Source organism: Sphaerodactylus townsendi, linkage group LG13 (assembly GCF_021028975.2).
Source record: "Sphaerodactylus townsendi isolate TG3544 linkage group LG13, MPM_Stown_v2.3, whole genome shotgun sequence".
Lineage (NCBI taxonomy): Eukaryota > Metazoa > Chordata > Lepidosauria > Squamata > Sphaerodactylidae > Sphaerodactylus > Sphaerodactylus townsendi.
Genome location: NC_059437.1, coordinates 47,629,596 through 47,654,100, shown reverse-complemented (window position 1 = coordinate 47,654,100; position 24,505 = coordinate 47,629,596). Strand labels below are relative to the sequence as shown.

The following is a 24,505-nucleotide window of genomic DNA, read 5'->3' as shown; positions in this document are numbered from 1 at the left end:
TTCATTCCGGCACTCGGCTTTTACACGGCCCACACGTCAATAAAAGTCCCTCCCAGCCATAAACCACAGAGCCATCAAATGGAAGCCTCTGCTCTTTTATTAACCCCATGTGGCCTTGGCAAGGCCCCTCCCGGAGAGGGGAGAGACGGGGAGAGAAGGGGGCAGAGGAGAAAGGCTGCATGTAATAAAAATGAGAGGGTGAACCGCCTGGCCGGCTCATGGGCCATTAACAAGCTGCAGGGATAAACAAGTGACGCTTTCAAAGCATAGAGATGAACTCCGACGAAGCCGCCTTAACCTGACTCAGATCATAGCTGTCTGCCTAGTAACGGACCTTTCCGCACAAATCTCCTAAAATGTTTGTGGAACGTTTTCAGTTCTCCCCTGTGCCGTGATGTTTGTCCACGCTGTCAGGATGGAGTCTGACATCGATGGATGAATGGGACTAAGGTGCAAGGACTCACACCTGCCTGTGGGGAGAGGGGAAGCTGTCTTTCTTCACCTCTGATATTCCTGCTTTTTCATTTTCCTTTGATGCTTGCAACTGTAGCCAAACTAGATGCACCTCTATCACTGCACTGTCCTTGGGATGCTAGACTCCCAAACTCCCCTTTCCACTCCCACACTTTATGAGAACCAGGGAGGGGGGATCCTACCCAGTGGGGGGATCCAAAAATTTTAGTAACAGGTTCCCATGGTGGTGGGATTCAAACTGTGGCGTAGGGCCAATGGGGCTGGGCGGGGCACGACAGGGGCGTGGCTGGGCAATCCTGGGCAGGGCTGTGGCAAGGACACAGCCACTGCACCGGTCCTTGGAAACGAATGCATGCAGGCGCAGGCTGCCACGCACACCAGTGCACCTCCTGCTAGAATGCTTCAAGTTCTGCACGCTACTGCTGAGAGGAGGGGCGTAACTAAGGCAAAAATCACGTGGCAAAATCACCAATTAGTAACCCCCTCTCGGCACACACAAATAATTAGTAACCTACTCTTGGGAACCTGTGAGAACCTGCTGGATCCCACCTCTGATCCTACCACAGAGCCATATTGTCTCTTGCAAGTAGGTCCATAGTGTCATAAAAATGGCAAATGAGTTGGCCCCTATAGCTCAGCATTGCCTGCTCTAACCGGGCAGTAACTCCTCAGGTCCCTGTGTATTTTCCAGCACACTTCCACCTTGAGATGTTCTTGATCAAACCCAGGAACGTCTGGATGCCAAGCTGAAACCGAGCCATGCCCCCCCCCCGCTCAAAGGCAAATATGATATTTTATCTCTTCTTAATGAATGCACATCAAGCTGCTTGTAAAGGCTCGGCTACAGTGCCTGATGCCAAAGCTGGCAGCTCTAGATGATGGCAGAATTAAACTCATCTCTGGTTCCTGGCGCCACTTTTTGATTCGGCTCAAAAAAAAAAACAAGTACCACTAGCCTGCTTGGAATCTTCCATGGATTCAGCATCCCCTTCTCTGGATGAATCATCCATTCCAGAAGCACACGAGCCAGTTAGTAAACAAGCAGAAAGTAACCACGCCATCTGTAATGCAGTTTTATGAGACTCTCTCCCCCCCTCCACCGCCCCGATTATGTATGCAGCAAAAGAAACTGCCATAGTTGTGCCAAGTGGAAGCGTTGAGAAAGCGTGGCTTGGAGCAATGTCGTCTTGGCCTTCACAAAGGCATGAAGGGAGAATAAGAGACGGCTCTGAATTGTGAGGGGAGTAGCAACAGCATCCAAGACCTTGGCCCTAGTAATTGTCCCAAAGAGACCTGCCCCCTCAAAAAAAGGGCAACATGACCCAAAGAAGCTATGGGGCAGGATGAAATTCAGAAGGTAGGTCAACCCAGGATGAGGCCAATATACGAGAGAACTTTCAGGTTTTGCCCTCTGAACTGTTGTACAAATGATGGCTCTTTCTGCACAGCACAAAAAAGACATCCTTAGGATGGGGGGGGAGGAATTTTGGGGAGGAATTCCAGATATCTTTTTTATCCTCAGGATGGCTTATTTTAGCTCAAGGTATCTTTTTTTTTGAAGTTGCTAGAATATGGACATTTCCCCTGAAGTTGTCTCCAAGTCGACCCCTGCTTTCTGTGTGAAGCTCAGAAGTTGAGGAGATGTCTTATTTTTTCCTGCCCAATTGTTAAAGTTCTCTCATCAGTTTCCTCTACTGTCCATACCCCACATTTTATGGTTTTGCAGGGATTCTTCACGCCTCCAGCCATTTGCTGAAGGTTTCCCTGGCATGTTCGCTCTGCAGGCTCCGCTGCTGGGTGCCTTTTCAACTGAAAAAATACTTAGTTGTACTCAGCTGGTCCTGCGGCAATATATAGTTTTCCCTTTTTTATTTTCAATGAGCTATCTTCGAAGACATACAGGCACGATATGAAAATCAGCATGGATTCTGAAATCGTGTCTGCGTGTCTTTGAAGACAGCTCATCGAAATTTTAAAAAGGGGGAAACTATATATTGCCAGAATCGGAAGGATGGCCTGAGAACAACCATGTACTTTTTGAGCTGAAAAGGCACCAAGCAGAGCAGCCTGCAGAGCAAACGTCTGGGGGGGGGGGGGAACTTCAGCAAATGGCTTTTTGTGAGTAATTGGTGAGAGTTCTTTTGGGGACCTTCATTATCTCAAATCCAGTACATCAAGCCTCTGGAGCCACCCACTTGCAGGAAGAAATGGGCTTGGCATTATTGTAATTAGAGGGACGTGAAATGAAACTTAAACAGGACCTTGAATTGTTATGTTAAATGTTAATACTTGATGAGCGTTATATGTTAAGGAAAAGTAAACAATCTTGTTTAAAATTTTAGTTGCTGCAAAACTCCATCCAAGTTCTGCCCCACTGAACCCATAAACTGAGGTTACAGTTACTTGCCCTTAGAAAACTAGCCAAACAGGTAAACCTGCTAGCTTTCTGTCTGCAGTGATATTTTCCCCAAAGGTAAGCAATCAGACATAAATCCTTCCCCTGTCAACACACAGAGAGAGGGGGAGGGAGTCTAAAGTGGTACAGCCCACCAAGAAGGGCACTACGCACTTCTTCCGCTTATGGAGTCTGACCCTGTTTGCTACTTCCCCAGTGTTTGATTGAATCGAGCCGGCATGTTGACAACAGAGCCTCCCCTATCACTTTATATTAGATGTAAGCATCTGGGATATCAACTCCTTTCACTTAGATGCTGCCTGGAGCGAGTGACATGAGAGGTAACAGGCCTTCTTTTATTTCACTGACCTCTGATTCTGGCCTACGGGGAAATCTGAATATTAGATACACCGTCATTTCCCAAGCTTTCCGTACTAGAGGCGCGGCGGCATTTTTCCTGGATTAAAATTAAAGGCACGTACCCGCAAAAAGAAATGCATATATTTTCAATCAGCTTATAGAATGGGCAGGCCTCTACCCTGTAAGTCAACCCAGCTAATATCGCCTCCTGCGATCCGATTTCCCCAGTCAGTCAGTCAGTCAGTCAGTGCTGTTCTGGGATTTCCCTGTGCCCGCTGGTTATATTTATTTATGGACTCGTTTATGCAGAAGACGGATATTGCACCATTCTGAGGCAGAGCTTCTGAGGCAATTTCCAGAATAGTTTCCAAGTATAAAATCAGGAATAAACAAATCAGCAGCATCAGCAACAATCCTCGTCCATTAAATTGCAAGCACAATTCATGGTTCAAGCTAATCACACAGAGGAAAAATATACGTGTAACCCCCATGCCCAGAATGGATTGGCCCAGAATGGGTTGACCCAGTAAGGGGGTGGAGACTCAGAGCAGCAGAAAGGCTGAAAGAGCTCTTTGCAGAAGACAAGGCTACCAGACTCGGACCTTGATTTCTATAAGCCCTTAACACCTTGTTAAGGGTTTTCTTTTGTGGTTGTAATGGGTGAGAGTTCTCCTGGAGACCTTCATCATGTTGCAACCTGTTCATCAAGCCCTTGGAGTCTTCAGGAGCCAGCCAACTTGCAAAGAAGAATTTGGACTTGGCAATATCAGTAGACTGTAAATAGAAGGACTTGAAATGCAACCTGAACAGGATCTTGAATTGTAACGTTAAATGTTGATGTTTTAAAAGTGTAAATTGTAAAGAAAAGTAAACCATTTTGTGGTTTAAAAATTGTTGTTGCAACTCATTCCAAGTACTGCCCCATAGAACCCACAGTCTGAGGTTACAAACGCACGGCATTGGGGCAGTTTACCTGAAGGACCACCTATTTCTATATAAATCTGCCCAGTTGCTAAGATTATCCCTGGAAGGCTATGTCTCCATCCCATCTATACATCTGGTAAGGACCCGGGAGAGAGCCTTCTTGGTGGTAGCACCCAGACTTTGGAGCGCTCTTCCTGTGGAAGTCAGGTATGCTCCTTCCTTGCTCTCCTTCTGTCGTTAGGTAAAGACATTTTTTATTTAGAGGAGCTTTTAACATCTAGAAAGAAGAAGAAGAAGAAGAAGAAGAAGAAGAAGAAGAAGAAGAAGAAGAAGAAGAAGAAGAAGAAGAAGAAGAAGAAGAAGAAGAAGAAGAAGAAGAAGAAGAAGAAGAAGAAGAAGAAGAAGAAGAAGGGAGGAGGAGGAGGAGGAGGAGAAGGAGGAGGAGGAGGAGGAGGAGGAGGCATTTGGATTTATACCCCACCTTTCTCTCCTGTAAGGAGACTCAAGGTATCTTACAAGCTCCTTCCCCTTTCTCTTCCCACAACAGACACCTTGTGAGGTAGATGGGGCTGAGAGAGTTCCGAAAAACTGTGACTAGCCCAAGGTAACCCAGCAGGAATGTAGGAGTGTGGAAACATATCTGGTCCACCAGATAAGCCTCTGTCACTCAGGTGGAGGAGTGGGGAATCAAACCTGGTTCTCCAGATTAGAATCCACCTGCTCTTAACCACTACACCATGCTCAGCAAATAATGTTTTAGGTTTTACAGGTGAATTTTAGTCACCGTTTATATAGTATGGTATGATTTTAGTGTATTTTATTTTATTCGGTTTCGTTGTTTTTTGTTTTATTGCTATTGTATACTGTATTTTATTGAATTGTGTAAGCTGCCTTGAATATGGCTATAGGAAGATGGGGTTTAAATACTTCTAATAAAATAAATAAATATGTACACGTACACACACACACCTACACAGGATATGCAAAATGTTCCCCCTTTTCCTTTCACATTGGTTTTTACTTCAAGTTAACAATTTTGGTTCTATACTTTTCCCTGTTGGTTTTGTAGATTTGTTTCTATTGTACGTGTATAGCATACTGTTTTTATGTGCACTTTACAGGTTTTTTATATGTACAATGCATGTCACTTACTTGTATGATACATATGCAACCATTTATTGACATATAATGTAGAACATTTCTAAAGGGGTGGAAATTGGTACAGAGAAACTGAAAATGGCATAAATCTGAAGAATCACAGGTGTGAAGGGACAGATAACACTAAAAGAGGGACTCTTCAAGTTAAAGCAGCAGTGACAAGAAATTAAAAAAAACATCCTGAACTCATACATATGCATACAAAGTGCCAAAGGTTTGGGAGTACAGTAGGAGTTAGAGCTAGACAAGCTCAAACTTAGGCAATCACCCATGAGGAAGGCATCACATAAATGGAGGACTACCACTTAGAAGGCCCTGTGCCCCTTCCAGAGCGGGCAAATCAGCCCCTGGGAGTGGTGGGTGGCTGTGCTGGTGAATTTTCCCTCCCTGGAGCACTTGCCCCGATGGAGGGGGTCAGCCGCAGGCCACTGCAGCCTCCCCAGAGATGGGGAGCTGCATGCTCAAATCAGCACTATTCATCCAACGTGGTATATTAGATTCTAGAGGACTGAAGTGAATTGACAGAGAAAGACAATCACTTAAAAATTAGATTCTAAACGGAAATCCTTAACACAGTTTGCATACTCAGCTGGTGCCAAAATATAATCAAGTGCAGAGCAACCCCTCTGAAAGAGGGGTGGAATGCTCATCAGAATTATTAAATCTATGCAGACCATTTAACACAATCATGTTGAAATGTACACATGGTTTAAATAGATTAATACCTGCCATATTGATTAGCTTATCTTTGGAACTCCTGGGTAAGGAGGAATGCCGAGGTGAGAAGTCGAGGTCTTCATTTGCAGCGTTACGGATTCCTATTTCATTGCTACCCATTCTGGCCTTAGTCTCCTGCCAGGACAATATTGGCGGTCTTCAGGGCCAAAGACAAGCCATCCATATATGAAGTCAGATGGGACTAGGGCCAATTTAAATCTGTACTATCAGGTGTTGGCAGTAGATATACAATGATTACTATAATTTTGGAACCATCTTATCATCACAGCCTGGGCGATTAGCAGGTGATATGCAAGACTTCCACTTGAGACTTTGGAGAGCTGCTGCCAGCCATAAGTAGACAATAATTAACTTGAGGGACCAAGGGTTGGATTCAATTCAAAGCAGCTTGATGTGTTCTACCAGAGAACCAGTGTGGTGTAGTGGTTAAGAGCAGGTACACCCTAATCTGGTTTGATTCCCCACTCTGCCACATGAGCTGTGGAGGCTTATCTGGTGAATTAGATTAGCTTGGGAACTCCAACGCATGCCAGCTGGGTGACCTTGGCCAAGTCACAGTTCTTCAGAGCTCTCTCAGCCCCACCCAACACACAGGGTGTTTGTTGTGGGGGGGGGGAGGGAAAGGAGATTGTAAGCCCCTTTGAGTCTCCTACAGGAGAGAAAGGAGGGATATAAATCCAAAATCTTCCTCTTCTCCTTTATGATAGTGTGTCCTGCTACCTTCTGGAGGTCATTTGTTTAGAACACTTACACGGTGCCTCACAAGATACCTGATCAAGGCAGCTCCCAAAGCAAGAACAAATGCAACATCAATCATCATTAAAAAACCATAAATACCAATAGTGAAACAACTTGTAAAAATGAGCCAACCCTGAGACACCCCTCAAAGCTCTGTATTATGAAGCCATTCAGTATAACAACCGTTGCTGCCACCAGGACATTTCCTGCTCTCCTGAAGCAATTCTCCTTGGACAGCTCCCATCATTGTATACGCTGTAAGTCATGCTCTTTTGCATCTTCATGCAATTTGTGGCCGAGGGATTTGTAGTTCACCCCAGTGGGTATTTCTATGCCCTTCATGTCACCTTTGTACATGATCATGTACTGAGGAGCAAATGGTAATTAAAAGAACTGGGGTCCTATTTAATTACTTGCCCAAGGAAGGCTGCCCGGCAAAGAGAACTTAATGGCAGGCAAAGTGCAAGAAGGGATTTAGCTTCCGATGAATACAGGTTGTGTACATTAAGGAAACAGAAGAAGGGAGGGAAACAGGCTCTTGGTTCTAATTAGCCTGAGATCCTGCCAACTGAGATCAAAATTAAGTTATAGTTCCGATGGGAAATGTATACTATTTTGCTATTGGCAAGGAAAAGAAAGGTTGGCCAAGTATACATTCCAATTCTCATTACACGTAACAGACTTCTGTCTGCAATACACCTCTGCAGATGCCAGTTACAGATGCAAGCAAAACATTAGGAACAAGATCTACCGGACCACGGCCACACAGCCTGGAAAGCTCACAGCAACCAGTTGAATCCAGCCGTGAAAGCCTTCGCCAATACATGAAAACATAGTTACAATAAAATAATTAAAACCGAAATAATCAAATACGACATCAGAACAAAACAAAAAGACCTAATGTCAGATGGCAATTCAAGAACTTCCTATCCCCTGGGAAGGGACTGGATGCAATATAGGAGCAGCGGTGGCGTAGGAGGTTAAGAGCTCGTGTATCTAATCTGGAGGAACCGGGTTTGATTCCCAGCTCTGCCGCCTGAGCTGTGGAGGCTTATCTGGGGGATTCAGATTAGCCTGTACACTCCCACACACACCAGCTGGGTGACCTTGGGCTAGTCACAGCTTCTCGGAGCTCTCTCAGCCCCACCTACCTCACAGGGTGTTTGTTGTGAGGGGGGAAGGGCAAGGAGATTGTAAGCCCCTTTGAGTCTCCTGCAGGAGAGAAAGGGGGGATTTAAATCCAAACTCTTCTTCTTCTTCTAGTTATAACCAGTTATGGTGGTGTGACAGGGATGGCGGGGGAGGCAATCAGCGACCAGCCCCCCCCCCCCCCAAAAAAAAAGATCTGGTGAAACAACTCCATTTTACAGGCCCTGCAGAACTGTCCAAGGTCCCACAGGGCCCTGAGTGCTGGAGGGAGAGCGTTCCACCAGACGGGGGCCAGGGCAGTAAAAGTCCTGGCTTTGGTAGAGGCCAGGGAAGGGTGGGTGATATTTTATATCTGTTCATCTTCCCAGGTCCATTGTGCAGAGTGTTCAGGGAGCACCAGAAAGCTTGGGCCCGGCTGCTGGCATATAGTCGACTCAAGCCCTATTCTTCCCCGGCAGTAATTGAGAAAATCATCCACAATCAAAGGAAGTCAGCTGCACAGAGCCTGTAATGAAAGAGAGCTGGAGCAGCTGTGCTCTATCTCAACGCAATTACGCCCCCCCAGCCTTGCTAACTAATAACAGTTCCGAGAAGTCTCGCCATACCTGAAATACCTCCAGAAAGGGGGTCCGGTTCCTGCTGTGCCTGGAGCAGAAAGCAGATAGCACTGAAGCAAGCGGCCCTTTATGGATTCATTCAATTGCCAACAACAGGTGTCCAAATATTGTGGTAGGAAGCGAGAGCCGGAGCACAGGCCAAGTGCATTTGTGTGGTAAATAGCAGAAGGAAAGTCTCCCATGAAAACAAAGAGTTTGGTACACATAGAAGAAGAAGAAGAAGAAGAAGAAGAAGAAGAAGAAGAAGAAGAAGAAGAAGAAGAAGAAGAAGAAGAAGAAGAAGAAGAAGAAGAAGAAGAAGAAGAAGAAGAAGAAGAAGAAGAAGAAGAAGAAGAGTTGGATTTATATCCCCCCTTTCTCTCCTGTAAGGAGACTCAAAGGGGCTTTTCCCTCCCCCCACAACAAACACCCTGTGAGGTGAATGGGGCTGAGAGAGCTCCGAAGAACTGCGACTCGCCCAAGGTCACCCAGCTGGCATGTGTTGGAGTGTACAAGCTAATCTGGTTCCTCAGATAAGCCTCCACAGCTCAAGTGGCAGAGCAGGGAATCAAACCCAGTTCTCCAGATTAGAGTGCACCTGCTCTTAACTGCTACACCACACTGGCTCTCTGCACATAGAAGTTCAGGTAAGGGGCAGAGGGGGAAGTGACAGTTCCTGGCTTTGTCTCCACCTACAATGTGTTGCCAACCTCGGTGCCACTTGTTCTGAGGAAATGTCTGTTGTATTTTTAATGGCGGGCACAGTGGGGGAAGTTCAACCAGGGGCTGGGCACAAGAGGGAGGGACAGGTGGCCAAAATGTCCTCCATGTGACCCAGGCAAGTGGCACCTGGGTCTTCTGCCCCCTTTAGATATGCCGTTGCCTTCAAGACTGCCTCGGTCCAAGGATGAAGGTGTCTGTCCAGGGAAGGCTATTGCTTTAGGGCAGGGGTCTTCAAACTATGGCCCTCCAGATGTTCATAGACTACAATTCCCATGAGCCCTACCACTTGGCCATGATGGCAGGGTTTGATGGGAATTGTAGTCCAAGAACATCTGGAGGGCCATAGTTTGAAGACCCCTGCTTTAGGGACACTGCGCTGAAGATTAGCATCATTTCTCAGAATTCCTGCCTTCCCGTCACTGCTGGATGTTTACATTTTGAAACCCCTGTTGCAAAAACACCAGTGAGTCTCCAGTAGCCCCTCCTCAGAAGGGGGGTGACCCCCCTAGAAGGATGCCCCCGGAACCTCCTGCTGCTTGGGGAAGGGGGAGCTACGAAACAGTACATTGTTTCCCTAGCAGCAGTTTAATGCTCATTAGTTCCCGCCTCCATCAATAACTAAAATCCCATTTTCTCCGACGAGATGCATCTCCAGCCTCTGTGTGAGCAGGAAGAAGGGCCTCTAGATGTACATCTGTATCAGCCGGCGTGAAGCCTGTATAAATCACAGCACTGTTATCAGGGGTAAAATTAGCTCCTGTTACTGACAGCGTCTATCACTCATTCCTACTCTAATCTCTACCAGGGGAAAGATTTACAAGCAACAGTGATGAAAGAGAGGAGGGGGGAATCAAAAGCCGTACAGAAGGGAAGCGGGGGGGTGGAGAATCCGGGCTGAGATAACAACAGTATTTGCAAGGCAGGAAGAAACAAACAAGAGGGGGTTACGGGGAAGGAGGGGGTTGTTTACACACAAGGTTTTCTCTTTAACCTGTTGGTGCTGACATTCTTTTGCAGAATTATACAGAAGTATTGACAATGTGGTTAGCATTTTTTAAAAGATGTTTGTGGGGCGGGGAGTGTAGGATTGCAACCTAACTCGTAGAACCATCAGTGATGGAGACTGTATTAGCAATCCTCAGGATTCCGGACATGGTATTTATTCGTTTCCCCTGCGCAGGGGCTCACAACGTTCACAAACAGTTCAATAGAAATACAATAAAGCAGCCGAGACCAAGGGGGAGAAAATTGCTCCGTGCAAAGAAACATAGTCTAGGCCCCACCAAAATCCCAAGCAAACCATTTGTATCTGGCAGCTTTTTCTGAACGCCAGGATACTCCCCTGCCCCGCTCTGTAGCCCATTTTACAGGGCAAGCATGACGATAGCACAAGTACAGGATCTGTCAGAGGCATGAGAGACCAATCTGCATAGGATCGTGACAGAGGCATGAGAAACCAAGCCAGCAGGCAGCTTTGCGTTGCAATCCCCTCCCATTTGTCACCTATTGGCACAGACCAAGTCTCAGCCCCCTCCTCACTAGATGAAAAAGCAGGCCTTGGGCAAGGAGTAGGTGAGGTCCCAGCACCATCCCAGAAGTAAACATCCCAATATGCTTCTAGGACCCCAGCTTGATGTTCGGGAAGGATTTCAAGAGACTGGCCCGTATGTAAGGGGTGGGGGCAGAGGTGGGATCCAGCAGGTTCTCACAGGTTCCCGAGAGTAGGTTACTAATTATTTGTGTGTGCCGAGAGGGGGTTACTAATTGGTGATTTTGCCACGTGATTTTTGCCTTAGTTACGCCCCTCCTCTCAGCAGTAGCGCGCAGAACTTGAAGCAGTCTAGCAGGAGGTGCACCGGCATGCGTGGCAGCCTGCGCCTGCGTGCATTCGTTTCCCGCCCAAGGACTGGCGCAGTGGCTGCGTCCTTGCCACAGCCCCGCCCAGGAATGCCCCGTCCCCCGGAATGCCCCGCCATGCCCCCGTCGTGTCCCACCCAGCCCCATTGGCGCTGCGCCATAGTTTGAATCCCACCACCATGGGAACCTGTTACTAAAATTTGGGGGGCAGGGTAAACTCAGATTTTTCCCTAGATACGCCTCTGATTGGCTCATCTGGGCAAGGATGTCCCTGTCTTACTCCCTCTTCTCCTTCTACACAGGACCAAATCAATTGTCCCAACTATCCCTGTGCTAGATTTCCAAAGAGCAGGGGAGATACATATAACCTGACATTTGTGCAGGATGTGAAACATCTTGACGAGGAGTGTAGAATGAATAATTATTACTTGGTTATCATGAGCAGGTCCTTACCTGGCGGCCTTTGCCTGATGGAGTCTCATGGCCCTGGAGGGGTGAAGGGTCTGTTATGAAAAATCTGAGTAAAAATGTTTAGGCTCAGGATTGGTCTCAAGCTGAATTCAGCTGGAGGCGTGCCAGGCACAAAAACCCTTTATTTTCTTGTTCTGAAGACACAAATTCGGCTGAAGGGTTTTTCTGAGCTCCACTCAAGGGAATCTGCTTCTTAGCTCACATGCCCTTAACCACAATATACACTCCATCCTGAAACATTTGTACTTCTTGTGGCATTTGCTTTCATTAAAAAGCCCTTCCTGGTTTTTATAATGTTTAGTACTCATGATGGTCTTTCCTTTCACGCTGTTCTTCCCAGAACCATTTTTCTTCTTCTTTGCCCACACTGGGGCTTTCCCCACTACAGAAGGGAGCTAAGGTCGACTCGGTTCCCTTCAGTGGAGGGCTATTCCAGGCTGTCCCCACAGCAACTGAGTTGGCCCCCAGAACCGAGCTAAGTGGACGGGTTCATTTTGGTGCCTGTTTCGCTCCTCGATCACGACTGGCGCTTGTGTTATAGCGGGAAATGGGAGTGTTCTTCTTTTTTTTACAGTTTACTATTTACAGTTACGTGCGCTTTCTGCCCGCCACAGCTCTCCCGTTCTGCACATGCCACAAAAGCGGCTTGTGATTGGTTGAACGAATGAGGTGTCGTTTCGATGCTTCCCCACTTCAAAGCTTCAAAGCGGTATCGACCTTGTTCCGGCAGAAAAGTGTAGTTCATAACTGCGACAAGGATGTTGCAGTTCTGAGGGGGGGGGGGAACTGAGACAAAACAATGTTGAGCTTGGTGGCAGTGGGGATTCACTGAGGCGAACCTAGGTAGAAACCAGTTCAACTCTGTCAGTGGGGAAAGCCTCACTGAGGGTTCATCTGATGTTGTTGATGACACTCGCTCTGAAGTGGCACCACTGTACAAACCCAAATTTTTAAATATATACCACAAAAAAAGACTTAACCATTAACTTCATGGTTTTCAGACCAATGGGCCAATCAGATATGACATGAATGGGTATTCCTTGAATGGGGAAAGGGAGTATTCCTTTGTGTGGTTTCCTAGTGAGACTATTCCAGTATATCGCAACATATGTGCACAAAAAAAGGGTGGGGGGTGGGTGTCAAGTTGATACGTGACTAATGGAAGCATCACATCACACAAGAGAAAAGTGTGCAGTGCTACCCAACGTGTGGAATCCCCACACTCAAAGAATACTGTTGAGAGCTGCGTTGGCAGTGATCTAAAGAAAGAAAAACCACTTCTATATGGAAGACATCTCTGTGGTTTAACTGAATGTGCTTATTTCAAGGCAAAAAATTAAAATTAGGGAACATTTGGTACAGCCCTGGTGGTACCTCTGTTTGTAGCGGGATGAGGGAAGAGATGCAGATAACCAATGAAGGCAGTGTGTGAGTGTGTGTGTGTGTGTGTGTGTGTGTGTGTGTGTGTGTGTGTGTGTGTGTGTGTGTGTGTGTGTGTGTGTGTGTGTGTGTGTGTGTGTGTGTGTCTGTTTCATAAATTGACAAGATCTTGCATGCTAATGCACTAATGCAATTTTTTGGCAGATAATGCCATCTCAGCGATTCTTTCTAATATCATTATTGAGGTACAGGATTTCCATGAGTCAGGCAGAGAATAACCTTCAAAGGTATCTTTTTAAAGAATGGTGTGAATAGTCAGGTGGTCAGACAGCTGATGTGTGTGTATGTTTTCACCACATTTCGTTTGCAGGTAGCTTGTAGATTTGAGGCAAATTGAAGATCCCAGGAGGAAATGAAATTGAAAAAAAATGTTAAAAAAGAAATCCGCCAACCCAACCGGTGTGTAATTTTTTCTCACATCTACACTACTAGAGCAAAGGAAAAATACTAGGGATGTAGCTATAAATTTATATCAAAAGTATTCATACAAAAGTAGCACAGATGAGTGGTACAGCATGCACTTTGCATGCAGAAGATCTCAAGTCCAAACCTGGGATCTTAAAGGATCTCAGGGATACAAAGGTCCTTCTCTTTCCTTAGATCTCAAAGAGTGGTTACTATACTCTGTCTCAGATAAAGATGTTAGGATGGTCAGTTGAGGGGCAATGGTCAAGAAAACTGTAGGCTTCTGTATTAGAATACAGTCCTGAGAGAATATGAGAATTATCATTCATCTTTGCCTTTGCCAAAACCATTATTTTGTGCATTATTGAACATGGTACTTTGATACAAGAGCATTTAGAGTTCATTGAATGATTATCATCCAACTTTCAAATAGATGGGGGATCAGGGTGGGGTAGGCACTAGGACCCTGGCGGAGTATTCCACAACAAAGAAGGTCCAGCATGTTCTGTGGAGGAGGAATACACAATCTACTAACATCTTTTTATGGAACAGAATACTAACATCTTTTTGTCCATGCTGATTTTCATATCGTGTCTGTGAAGCTCTGAAGATAGCTCATTGAAAAAATTGTAAAAGGGAAAAGTGGGCAGGACGAGCTGAGTACAACCATGCACTTTTCAGCCTCGAAAGGTGCCCAGCAGCAGAACCTGCAGAGCAAATACCCCAGGAAGACCTTGAGCAAAAAGCAGCAGGCGTGGAGAATCGCTGCAGCACCTCAAAATGTGGGGCCCGAGAGTTTTAAACGCAAGCGGGAGGAAATGGCGGGGGGGAGCCTCGTTCTCCTCTGCCACCCTTTTTCTCCGTGGTGTCCGAACAAAAAATGAGGAGGGGCTTTTTTAAAGATGTCCCAGGACATATTATCTGTACTGTGTATAATTGCCCAAAGTATAGTTCGAGTGGATAATATTAAACTTTTCGAATCACTGATGACCTAGTACCACTCTGTGCTACCTAAGTGGCTGCTAGTGTTCCAGTCTCAGCTGCCAAGTTAACCTCACTGCTCCTGCACAGGGATAAATATGTGTACCATGGGGAGGAATGTGGCACCAGAGATTGGGATGTGCCCATGATTCAGGGCTCCAGATACCTGGGTGGCAATTTCAGCAGATAGACCCCTCCTTCCCTTGCCATTTGATACTGAACTAAACTAGCATCTGCATTTCTGGATCTCTGGATAGGATTTACTGCGGGCTGCAAAAGATGGCTCTTCCAGTTAATCAAAGCTCGTAAATAGTTCTGATTGGGCTGATTTGGCTTGCCTTTAGCAGCCCCCGCTGTTACCGGAGGCCTCTGTCTTCATTCCAGAATCCATTCATCAGCTACACAAAGAGGATGGCGGGAAGACTGATATTTGCCAGAAGTGGTTTGGAAATTTCCAAATGGAGCACACGGCACTGAGAGATCTCTCCATTACAAAGAGTTGTATGGAAGGTCTCGGTCCTCCCTAGACGATAATAGATGACGGATGCACTTCTGCCCCTGCAGTGACAATCGTAGGTGCTGGCCATGTTTCTTCTGTGCTGTGTTTGCTTCTGGAACTCTGAGTGAAAAGACTAGTGAATCTCAGGCCCCTTCCGCACATGCAAAATAATGCACTTTCAATCCACTTTCAATGCACTTTGAAACTGGATTTTACTGTGTGGAACAGCAAAATCCACTTGCAAACAATTATGAAAGTGGATTGAAAGTGAATTATTCTGCATGTGCGGACAATACCAGGGGTGTACCACCTATGGGGACATGGAGTAACCCATGTCCCTGGACATACATAGACCTGGACGCTGGCGCAAGCTCCAGGCAGTAGACTAGACACTGGCGTGGGCTCCAGGAGGTAGACCTGGGCTCTGGGTGGTAGACCTGAGTGCCTGTAGGGTGGGGTGTGTGGAAAATTCAGATTTTTGTCTATGGGCTCCATTTTTCCTAGGTACGCCTCTGGAAGAGACCTCAGGGCTGAAAGAAAAATGCAAGGGAGGTGCGTATTATATTTGCTTCTTCATTTTTTTCACTTCCTACTGCTATAGATTTCCACTTCTGAACAGTGAAATTCTATATTCCCCACAGCAGACTGGAGCATTTCCAGTAAGTAAATATTTTCGCCCCCTGTTTTTAACAGGAGAATCCCACTGGCTCTAGCTGAAGAATATCCAATCCTGGTGGGACATGTATTTTTAAAACAAAATAGTTCCACAGGACTAGAGAAATTTGGAAGATTAGTACTGGCTGATACGTAGTAGGGTTGAGGAGAAGGGAATAAAAGGGGGTGTATTCTATAAACATGCACATATGTTCTAGGAAAATGGTGAAAATAGGTTCAAAAATGGCAACTGTGAGCAGAAAAGGACAGGGAGGGAGTGTGCTTAACCCTTTTCCTGCTGATTTTAGCCCTGTTCACAAGCTACATGTACAGTCTGTGTACAATGTATCCTTGATTCTTTATTTTTATTAACCTTTAATAGGCATAGATAAATCAAGATTTACGCAAACACATTCTGCAGTCTCAAATATAGTTCAATAGCAAGAAAATAGTCCACATAACTTGATGATTGACTTCGAGGGATTCAGATCACTTCAGATTTTTTTTTAAAGAAATAGCCAGAGCAAATGACAGTAAATACCCCTACACATCAATGTAAAAATACAGTCTAATATAAAATTGCAATATAAATACCGGTAGATCTATTTAGCAAGTTAAAAGCAAAATAATACAGCAATAGGTATCCTACCATGCCTAAATATTAGACAGTGTGTATCAGATTGGAGAAGATACCTATCTTTTATAAGAAGTTCTACATTTGTTTTATGTATCATATTTGATATTTAAAGATTTGATTTTTAAAGATTTGATTCTGTGCCAAATAATAATGAACCAATTTGGTTTAGTTTACTGGTATAGTATATTTTAAAAAAACACAGTTAAAAGTAATAAAATGGGAATAAGTTAGCACTTTAAAATGGTTGTCAGGTATAGAGCTACCATCCTTGATTGTTGTTTGTATGTTGAGTAATATAGTGTCCATGTTACAGTAAACACACATACAGCTGAACATGTGATACAAACCTCGCATTTATTTATTATTTATTTATTACAATGATTATATCTCTACGACTCGAGGCAGCTTACAATAAAAACAATCAATAAATACTGTAAATGCCATAAATATAAACAGCATAATATAAATTTAAAACAGCATACAGACATGAATTTAAATGTTAAGTTGAACACAGTATAAAAGCTTATCTCTAATTGTTTAAGTGTTTGTTGAATATTAGAGATCCTGGTGTCACGGTACCATTAGCCATACAGGTGCTTGCTTGGATTGTTAGCCCTTGAGCAACCTACCCCGTTGGCACCCCGTTGGTGGATTTCTCAACTGGAAGCTGGCTGCCATACGATTGCTCCGAATCCCTTTCAAAATATATTCCTTTGTCATGCACAAAAAGATCGCGTGGCCCACTTTTGCCATGAATTCAGCTGTGTCGCTGCCTGACGCGCCAAAGGCTCATTACGCAGTTTCCTCCTGACCGAGAGTGCTGAATTATTAAAATCTCCGCGAAGCCTCTGCTCCGTCTTACTTTGATAAACGGATCAGGCACTGCTCTCTCCCTTTCCCTCCCTGCAAGATGCCCGGCCCAGTTGGAAAGGAGATAATTGGCACAGTCGCCACAAAAAGAGGTTGCCCTCGCAGCGAGCGTGTGTCTTGTCTACCGTTTCCAAAGGGCCACTGAGCCGAGTAATAAAAATACTCCGGGGAGAAGGGATGTTAGTTCGGGCAAGTCTGACAGAGGAGTCAACATCACTTCTTTAATAGGCCTGGTTTGGATCAAATTAAATCAAACCTGCTCAACAATTTTAGCAGCGGTGGCTTTATGGCTGGTTTCGCCTCTTCCCGGATGGATAAAAACAAAACCTCCAGGCCCAGATCACAGTGTGAGGCATAATAAACATGGGTTAAGAAACCACTAAATAGTATATACTAATTGGTTTCGGAACAAATGCGAGAAGGAAACAAAAACGGCTGATTCTGAGGCCTGGTTCTTGCTCTTGCTGGACTACACCAGATGGGGACTTGTGTGATTGAATTTTTTAAAAGAATAAAATCTGGAGATTTTCTAGAATTACAGGATATCTTCCAGAATTACAGCTGGTCTCCAGGCTACAAGTGTCAGTTTCCCAGGGCAAAATGGCTGCTTTGGAGGATGGACAGTATTGCAGTATACTCTGTCCCGTTGAGCACCCTACATAGTTCTCCCGTCCCTGTTTTATCCTTACCAAAGAAGAAGAGAGTTTGGGTTTATATCCCACCTTTATCTCCTGTAAGGAGACTCAAGATGGCCTACAAGCTCCTTTCCCTTCCTCTCCCCACAACAGACACCTTGTGAGGGAGGTCGGGCTGAGAGAGTTCTGAGAGAAATGTGACTAGCCCAAGGTCACCCAGCAGGCTTCATGTGGAGAAGTGGGGAAACACGCTTGGTTCACCAGATAAGCCTCCGCCACTCAGGTGGAGGACTGGGGAATCAAACCCGTTTCTCCAGATTAGAATCCGCCTGCTCTTAACCACTACACCACGCTGGTCCTGGGGGGTTGGTTAGGCTGACCCAAAAGCACCCAGTGAGATTTATGGCTGGGTGGAGTTTGAAAACCCGGGTCTCCTTAATTCTACCCAACCACAGTAACTGTTACGGTATGCTACAGGCCCTTTTAAATAACATTTCGGCCCCTTCCGCACACGCAAAATAATGCGTTTTCAAACCATTTTCACAACTGTTTGCAAGTGGATTTTGCTATTCAGCACAGCTTCAAAGAGCACTGAAAGCAGTTTGAAAGTGCATTATTCTGCATGTGCGGAATGAGCCTCTCACCCAGTTCTGCCACATGCCAGAACAAACCTCTGGCTGATGGCGATGGATAACCTTTTGGTTTAAAGAGGAGGGATAAACAAGTTGCGTTTTTTAAAAACAATTTTAAACTTCCTCTCCACATTTACTTGGTGATGAATGGGGACGTTCAAGTGGCAACCATTTTCTTAAGATCTGAAAAATTAGGCAGAAAACTCCCGAGGCCCAGTCCACTCATTTATCACTCTCATTTTCTCCCCACCGTCTCTGGGGAAGCCATCTAATGGCGACATCTGTTACAAAGATTTAAACGACAGCCACTCTGTCAGAGATGGGAGAACTGACTGGATGCCATAAAAACTATTTGTCACAACATCGGCAGTGTGCTTAGGAGAGGGTTGGCTGTGAGTCACCACCAGCCCCAAAGCTGAAAAAAAAGAGGTCAAAGGCCTCACGAGGAGAGTGTTCCCCTTCATCCCGAAAGATTTTTAACATAATGCAGCCAAGAATTAATTAAGAAGAGTTTGAATTTATACCCCACTTTCTCTCCTGTGAGGAGACTCAAGGTGGCTTACAAGCTCCTTTCCTTCCTCTCCCACAATAGACACCTGATGAGGTAGGTGGAGCTGAGAGAGTTCCGAGAGAACTGTGACTAGCCCAAGGTCACCCAGCAGGAATGTAGGAGTGCGGAAACACATCTGGTTCACCAGATAAGCCTCTGCCACTCAGGTGGAGGAGTGGGGAATCAAACTCAGTTCTCCATATTGGAATCCACCTGCTCTTAACCACTACACCACGCTGGAGCATCACAATCGTGATGCCCCCTTTCTCTCGAGTCGAGCATGCAAACGCTCTCATTGCAGACTGGTTTCTCCCTACTTACCTAGCAGGGGAGACACTTTGATCATGAAGGAGGTTTTCCCAGGGTGAGGCTCATCCATTGCACTGCGGGTGTGCTGACCCCTGCGATTTCCCCAAATGCGGGAAACTCGACTGCATAATTTGTGGTACTAATTTTTTGAAATCATTATTGTAGCCTGTTGGTACGAGTTTTCTCCATTTTCACTGACAGAGATGTCCAGCACAGCTAGAAAATGACAGACTGTTCTGCCCCTGCTTCAAGACCAGAAAGGCACAGTGGGGAAAAATGTACTATTTGTTCAGGAGTTTTGGGGTTGCCATCTCCAGAAAAGCTGTCTTCTGGATTATCTTGAAGATGTGAAGATTCGAGTCACCGCCACCACCGCTTATGGTGACCCAGTAGGGTTTCCAAGTCAAGAGACAGAGCTGGTTTGCCACTGCTTGTCTTTTTATAGGGAGTCTGGTATCCCTTGGTGGTCTCCCATCCAAGTACATACCAGGGCCAACCCTGCTTAGCTTCTGAAATCCAACCAGATCTGGCTAGCCTGGGTTATCCAGGTGAGGGTGCGTTCATTCCTAGGATCTGTCTAATTGGATTCACAAGTTAAGTGAGCTTACGCCAGCCAGCCTTTGAGTCCCAACCTTGGCCTTACGGAAAGGCATCTGGTTCCTTGGCTCTTTGTCTTAACTACTGATCCTGCGTGTGGAGTGAAGGGGAATAACGAGATGGAAACTTAAGTATCCAATGCAAAGCAGCTATCAGTTTCTAATGCAATTAACCAACCCCTGCCAAGCGAGCCAATAAGAATACTTTGTCAGACCATAATAACCCTAGCGGGTATGAGGAACGCTGCCACGGTAACGCCTTTAATTGTCCTTAATGTTTCATTAAGCACAATTAGATTGAGAACTTCAACAGTGCCATTTGTTGTGGTTTTAATTACACAAAGGGCAAGATAAAAGAAGATTTGATTAACCCCTTTCTTTGTTTATCAGTGGTGGGGAGACCCATTCTTAGACACGGGAGCTTCTGGGTGCTGGGGAACGCCAAGCGAACGCACAGATGGCTTGGTGCCGTTTGGTCTCCGTATGCTCAAGGCATTTGGATCACTTTTGATTTTTAGATAGCACAAGTTCATATTGCGTGAAAGATAGATTTGAAGGCTTAGTGGCCGAGTGTGTTATTTGCATGCAGAAAGCCCAGGGCAACATTCACACCGCAAGGATTCTCTATTTTGCACGTGTCACTCTTGCAACAGGGTTGATTGCGGTGGTTGAGGGACCCCGGGTGTAAGGCCAGAATGGGGTCCCTGAGTCACTGCCATTGCTGCTGCCACCCTGCCAGAGCAAAGCCAAGGTGTCCTTCGATCCACGCAAGGTGGGTGGAATCTTCTGCTGGCCCCATAAGTCAACTGCCTGGGCTCCAGAGGAGGCAGGTGCATTTCATCCCTTCTTGGAGAAGGGTTGTAGGGCCATGTTTGGTTGCCCTCCCCAAATGTAGGTCAGATGAAGCCGCCTTAAACGAAATCAGTCCATCGGCTCTCAGACAGATACCATCTCTCGAGGTTCTTAAGTGGAAGTTTCCTCATCTTCTGCTACTTGATAACTGGAGACGCTCTACTGAGGAGAACCAGGTTTGATTCCCCACTCCTCCACAAGAGCAGCAAACTCTTATCTGGTGAACGGGATTTGTTTCCCAGCTCCTACATATGAAGCCTGCTTGGGCTAGTCAGAGTTCTCTCATCTCCACCTACCTCACAAGGTATCTGTTGTGGGTAGAGGAAGGGAAGGAACTGTGCACTGCTTTGAGACTCCTTGTGGTTGAAAAAAAGCAGAGTATCAATCCAAACTCTTCCTCTTCTCAAAATAAGGACACAATGGCGCACAGGTTGAGGGCGGAGCTGGATTAACTCAACAGAATTGGGCTGTGGGGCAAATAGCTCCACATCTCTTCTGGCATTCCTCTGCTCTCCCACCACCCTGCTCTCCCACCACCCTGCAGCAGTGGCGTAGGAGGTTAAGAGCTCGTGTATCTAATCTGGAGGAACCGGGTTTGATTCCCAGCTCTGCCGCCTGAGCTGTGGAGGCTTATCTGGGGAATTCAGGTTAGCCTGTGCACTCCCACACACGCCAGCTGGGTGACCTTGGGCTAGTCACAGCTTCTCGGAGCTCTCTCAGCCCCACCTACCTCACAGGGTGTTTGTTGTGAGGGAGGGAAGGGCAAGGAGATTGTCAGCCCCTTTGAGTCTCCTGCAGGAGAGAAAGGGGAGATATAAATCCAAACTCTCTCTCTCTCTCTTTTCAGCAATAAAAGAAAGAAGTTCTATATTTCTGAATCACAACATTAAGGATTCCAGGCTAACTTAAAGTGACAAGAATGTCTGCACAGACTGGGGATTCCATGGCATTATTAAATGCGCACCTCAGAGCTATTTGAAAAAGGCCTCATGGGGGAAACATATCTTAATTTGTCTCCTTTCCAATTACCTCCCTATTCTTTCAACATTCGAGAGTTTTTCTCCCCTAGAAAACGTTCCAAATTATTCCATTAAAGCAGATGGGTGTGGGACTCCTCTTTTTCCCCCATCGGTGACTCCTATCACTGTTCCCACTGTTCAACTGATCACTGAGAAATGCGTTGCAGTCTATCTGCAGAGTACGGTAAGCACAGGGAAGACAGGGAGTCAGCGTGGTGTACTAGTTAAGAGCAGGTGGATTCTAATCTGGAGAACCGGGGTTGATCCCCCACTCCTCCACCTGAGTGGCAGAGGCTTGCCTGGTGAACCAGATGTGTTTCCGCACTCCTACATTTCTGCTGGGTGGCCTTGGGCCAGTCACAGTTCTCTCTCTGAAGTCTCTCACCCCCACCTACCTCACCAGGTGTCTGTTGTGGGGAGAGGAAGGGAAAGGAGCTTGTAAGCCACCTTGAGTCTCCTTACAGGAGAGAAAGGCAGGACACAAATCCAAACTCCTCCTCCTCCTCCTCCTCCTCCTCCTACTACTACTACTACTACTACTACTACTACTACTACTACTCTCATCTCTCCTCCTCCTCCTCCTCCTCCTCCTCCTCCTTTCACACATGACATGAAAGCAAAGTGCAGGTTATCATGGAGCATCTTTTCCACAGCAATCTCATGGATAAAGGTTCCATATGATGCATGTGTCTCAAGCGTCCTTTGTTTTCTTTAAGCGAATATTAGAGAACCTCTCAGATTTCCCTTTGATTGCTGGCACTGGATAAATATGCCCATTTTCATTCCTTTTGCTTTTGTATCTTGTCTTCACTATTGCTATCATCCGTGTTGTTACTGTCATCGTTAAATGAAATTGCATTTGAAAAATTCAGACATAAAGATAGAAGTTCTGCTGCATCAGACCAGGGGTGCATCTAGTCTGCCCAGGAAATGTCATGACTTGACATCACTCCATGGGTCAGTAATAGTCCTGCTCTACATCACCTGGGTTTCCAGCTCTGTGTCAGTGCACAATTCTGTGACAAAGAGACACACAACACTGCCCCTTCTCTGAGAGGGAGATCCTTGTGTCTCTGCCAAACCACCAGTGACTCTCCATCTGTTTCTCTGAGGACCCATTTAAAGCCCCTCTGCCTGTGGTGGGATTCAGCCGGTTCGCACCACTTCGGCAGAACCGGTTGTTTAAAAGATGCTTGTAAACAACCAGTTGTTAAATTATGTGAATCCCACCGCCGGAACCGGTTGTTTAATTATTTGAACCCCACCGCTGCCCTCTGCCCACAGCCACTACAAATCTTGGTGGTGAACTACATTTCAAGCCAATTCCCTGGAGACCCCTGCCCCTGACTGCTAACCGGTTCCATGGCCATCCTGATTTCTCTTCCAAAGTCTTTCTGTTCGCAGGAGGGCTTGAAAAGAGCCACCTCAGGGTCCCCAGTCACATCCCCAAGTGGCCAGAGGAAGCAATGGAGGAGTGGAATTGATGCTCCGTGCAAAATGCGCTCGTTTCTCAATGTAAGATAAGTAGCGCCACAGAGAGCAGCGAGATGTGGAGTGTATAAGAGTTTGAGAGTCAAGGCTCTTTATATCAGATGTACGGTGCATGGATCTTCAACTCTTGAAAGCTTATACCCTACAAATCGTGTTCCATCTTTAAGGCCCTTTCCGCATGGGCCAATAAAAGCAGGGGAAAGGCGAGTTACTTGAACGCACCATCACCCTGACCGCTTCACACAGCTGGATGTCCTATGGACAGTCAGTGTTTTGGCCGGCATGCGTGCCTTTGCACAAAGTCGCAGCGTTTTTGTTCTTCCCTGCCGGCTTTCCCCCGCCCCCCCCACCCCCACCTGCCTGCGAATTGCAGCTTCGGGCCATTTCCCCTGCAATCCACGATCCCCCCCGGACCTTGATGTGGCCCGTTTTCCCTGCATGGCTCCGCAGATTGGAGCCAGGGAAGGGGTTTTCAAGAATCGCATCTGCATTGAGAAGCAGACCTGCATTAGGATCAGGATCCATGCGAAGTTTCCCCCCAGGCTTTTTACCAGTGTTATCTCGGTTTAATTGGCCCATGCGGAACGGGCCTCTGATGCTACAGGACTCAAATCATGCTCTTCCACTGCAGACCGACATAGCCACCTTCCCAACATTTTTATTTCTAACTCCCAAGGATGTCCCTCTCCAGGCAGCAAACTCAGAGTGGGTATGATGGATGTTTTGTGTATTGGTTACCATGGTGTTTGTACAGAACCCAGAGACTGTCAGGGCCTCCTGGCAAACTGATCCCCAGACAGGCTATCATGGCTAGAATCACTAGGATGTTGTGTTTTTCCGGTTTGTATGACCATGTTCCAGTAGCATTTTCTCCTGACGTTTCACCCTAACGGAGGGAAGGGGAGGGGGAGGGGTGGCTTGCAAGGGAAGGGGAGGGAGGGGGCCTGGCATCTGGACATGGCCCACCCACCCTAGCAGAGGGGAGGGGGCATGCAAGGGAAGGGGAGGGAGGGGAAGGAAGGGTGGAATGCAAAGGAGGGGAGGGAGGGCTACGCACGACAGAGCTACCCATTGGATTTGGATTCTCTTATTCTCCTCCTTCAGAAAAAGGCTAACCATTTATCCCCCACCCCTTATTTCCTCAACACAGCTCTTTAGGTAGCCCTGAATCTATCAGCAATGACAGTCAACAGAGTCTCTGAGGAGCAGATCTTGGCAAGCCATCACTGAATTCTGACAGCTGGTTTATCCTGGAGAGGAGAGATCCATGATCTTCTTTCCCCTTCAGAGAAAATCATGCTGTCATACAGCTGTTTCACTGAGTGTTTTATCCAACTCTGAGACACAGAAAT

The 24,505-nt window shown here is 46.3% G+C and overlaps 1 long non-coding RNA gene and 1 pseudogene across 1 annotated transcript in view; one reads left to right on the top strand and one right to left on the bottom strand.

The window, feature by feature from the left end:
* Positions 1-24,505, bottom strand: part of LOC125442385 — a 66,841-nt gene that overhangs the window by 40,688 nt on the left and 1,648 nt on the right. The window lies entirely within an intron of this gene.
* LOC125443174 lies at positions 19,200-19,352 on the top strand (annotated as a pseudogene).